This window comes from Mus musculus, chromosome 3 (assembly GCF_000001635.26).
Source record: "Mus musculus strain C57BL/6J chromosome 3, GRCm38.p6 C57BL/6J".
NCBI lineage: Eukaryota > Metazoa > Chordata > Mammalia > Rodentia > Muridae > Mus > Mus musculus.
Window position 1 is genome coordinate 68,845,771 of NC_000069.6, and position 3,745 is coordinate 68,849,515.

The 3,745-nt window shown below is 42.5% G+C and overlaps 1 pseudogene; it reads left to right on the forward strand.

The window, feature by feature from the left end:
- On the forward strand, window positions 215-1,833 carry Gm7270 (predicted gene 7270; annotated as a pseudogene).
- The last annotated feature ends 1,912 nt before the right edge of the window (window positions 1,834-3,745 follow it).

A 3,745-nucleotide genomic window follows, 5' to 3' on the forward strand; every position in this document is an offset into this window, starting at 1 on the left:
AATAAAAGGGGGCAAAAGTAGAAGACAGCAATGGATACTGACTCCATCTGAATGTATCTTTGGGTTACAGTTCTCTCTACAACTGAGCATCTAGCCATTCCTCCCCTGTTGACTGTCACTGTTAGTCACTCTGTCTCTACAGTGATTTCCATTTGGTTGTGGCTGGAGTCCTAATACACTTTGTTTAGTGGCCTTCAATCAAAGAAACAATGAGACTCCCCACCGGCCTGCAGCCTGACATGCTGCGCGGTCCCTCAGTCTCCTGCCGTCGTCGTCTCCCCAGGCATGGCACAGGGCCTTGCCACACTATGGCAGCAGCAAGACACAGCACGCTCGACTTCACACTTGGCGCCAAAGCTGATGGTGAGGCCATTCTGAAAGGTCTTCAGTCCATTTTTCAGGAGCAGGGGATGACAGAGTCAGTGCACACCTGGCAGGACCATGGATATTTAGCAACTTACACGAACAAGAACGGCAACTTTGCCAATGTGCGAATTTAGCCACATGGATTGGTGTTGCTGGACCTTCAGAGTTACGACAGTGATGTGCAAGGCAAACAAGAAACTGGCAGCCTTTTGAACAAAATAGAAGGAAAAATGAAAGAATTGAGTCAAGACAGTACTGGGCAGGTGAAGCGATTACCACCCATAGTTCGAGGAGGGGCCATTGACAGATACTGGCCTACTGCTATGGGCGCCTGGCTGAGTATGACATAGATGAAGTGGTGTATGATGGAGATTCACCCTATCAGAACATTAAAATCCTACACTCAAAGCAGTTTGGGAATACTCTCATCCTCAGCGGGGATGTTAATTTGGCAGAGAGTGACTTGGCATATACTCGGGCCATCATGGGCAGTGGTAAAGAAGACTACACTGGCAAAGATACACGGATATTGGGAGGCGGCGATGGAGGCATATTGTGTGAAATTGTCAAACTGAAACCAAAGATGGTCACTATGGTAGAGATTGACCAAATGGTCACTGATGGATGTAAGAAATACATGCGGAGAACATGTGGAGATGTCTTAGACAATCTTTTTTTTTTTTTTTTTTTTAAAGATTTATTTATTTATTATATGTAAGTACACTGTAGCTGTCTTCAGACACTCCAGAAGAGGGCGCCAGATCTTGTTAGGGATGGTTGTGAGCCACCATGTGGTTGCTGGGAATTGAACTCAGGACCTTCAGAAGAACAGTCGGGTGCTCTTATCTGTTGAGCCATCTCACCAACCCGTCTTAGACAATCTTAAAGGAGGCTGCTATCAGGGTCTTATAGAAGACTGCGTCTTATAGAAGACTGCAACCCAGTTCTGAAGAGGTATGCCAAAGAAGGGGGAGAGTTTGATTATGTGATTAGTGATTTGACAGTTGTCCCTATCTCTACATCTCCAGAAGAAGATTGCACATGGGAGTTCCTCAGACTGATTGTCGACCTGTCAGTGAAGGTTCTGAAACAGGATGGAAAATACTTCACACAGGGGAACTGTGTCAACTTGACTGAAGCCCTGTCACTCTATGGAGAACAACTGGGGCGTCTGTATTGTCCTGTGGAATTCTCAAAAGAGATTATCTGTGTCCCTTCATACTTGGAATTGTGTGTATTTTACACTGTTTGGAAGAAAGTTAAGCCTTAAAGATGAGCATCCCCTGAATGATGTGTGCTGCGAGCCTCCTTCCTGACCTCCATATGCCATGCCATCAAATGTGTCAGGCAACTGTTCATGAATTCCTTCAAGTGGTTTTCACTTTTAATTATTATTTTTAATTTTAAAAAGCCAATGGGAAAAATGTATATTTTGATGAGTTAGGGTGTTAATTTTTAAAAGTCAGCCGAAGGACAATTAGACAGCCCAGCAAAGACTGCAGAATGCACTGACCCCCTAGAATGGGATTTTAGTATTTTTTTCCTCTGTGTGGGGTTGGGTTTTCATTTTGGTTTCAGTAGACCTTTAATTTGGACATGTGGAGGAATGAACATCATTGTTTTGTTCTGGAGAGAAGTTCCTGATAGTGTTTCTCCCCTCTCACCCCCAAAATTGACTTAGATATTAAAATTTGGTGCTTTTAAAGGTTTTAAAAGAGTGATTAGCAGAGCTTCAATTAAAATGACAAAGGAGACCTCTAGAAAGAAAGAAAGAAAGAAAGAAAGAAAGAAAGAAAGAAAGAAAGAAAGAAAGAAAGAAAGAAAGAAAGACAAGCCCTGGTCCCATTGTTCTTCCTCTACTTGAACACCCCTACTTTTCTATCAACTCTGTAACTTTGGACTTCTGGATAACAAATGTAGGGCTGGTCACGATTGTGCTATCAAGCGTTCTGAAGAGCACCTTGTATCCCATTTGTGAGCTTATCCGTCTGCCTCCCAGCCATTTGCAGAGTGCTGCTCCTTGGAGGACTCTCATGGCTGCAAAGCTGCAGCCTCACTGAGCTGCAGTCACTGAGCCTGCAAAGAACAAGGAGGCTGTCGTTTGGAAACAGGGTACAAAGGGCCATCAGAGCTCAAGACTTGTTTAGAATTTATTGATAGGCTGATAAATGCCCTGCAGCTTCTTATACTATGATTGCTGTCTATATATTGATTTTAAAACAACAGCTTTCAATACTGTGGTTTATTTGTCATAGAGATTTGAGTTGTTGGAGGTGACCTCGAAATTGATGTCATTAACTGGCTCTGGTGTGCTCTGTTTAATTGATGTTGAAGTGCAGACAAAGTGAAATTGTGTGGGAGGAACTGTTGGTTCTCTGTACGTTGTTTCTGGCTTTGGAGCCCTTGGTCCCTCAGACAATGATGTTCTGATGTTAGCTTCACTCTATTAGCTCACCCATGATTACTCTGCCATTATGCCTAATCAACAGCTGTGCGGAAACACATCTAAATCATATTTTTTTCCTTCCTAGAAATTAGCAGATGAAGGATAATTACTACCAAAAGCTTGAGTTGTGATAGACTGCTTCCTGCCTTACACTGGCATAAGTGAAAACCTAAAACATAAGACTTTTATTTCTCTCCCCTTTATGTTTCTGTAAAGTATGAACTTATGGCTTTTTCTTCCTAGCTGAAAGCTGAGAATAAGTTGCTCATTTACCTACCCAACTATATCCAAAACCTAAAGCAATTGCGTTTACTTTGTCTGGCGAGTAGGTTTAGCAGATAAAGCACTTGCCACCAACCCTGATGACCTGAGTTTGATCTCTGGGACCCACATGATGGCAGAAGACAACTGATCCCCCACAAGCTGTCCTCTCACCTCCACCTACAAATACTGCTGCACAGTTGGTGTGGGGGTTGGGGAGCAGAATGACAGACAGATGGATAGACAAACAAAAAGACAGACAAACAGTCAGATAGATACCTTTTAAAAGAAATTGCATGAACTTATGTGGGTTATATTCCCAACAGCTATTCAAATTATTTTTGTTTTAAATTGTCACCATAGCTGGAGATCATAAAACACTGAGTTCTAACAACTGGTACTAATCTCACAGTTGCTCCATAACCATGTTATACCCTTGTGATTTCCTATGGAAACTGGAGTTTATACACGTGATGCTCACTGTACTACATATCAGTGGTACAAGGTAAGCAATTGACAAGTTAGACCAATATGATATCAGAAAGGCAAGGCCCTCTCTTTAAAATGTTTTTAAAGTGTTTATTTTCATCTAATGTGGACAGGTGTCCTGCCTTCACATATGTCTGTGTGCTATGGGCATACATTGCCTGCAAAGGCCAAAGGAGCACTGGG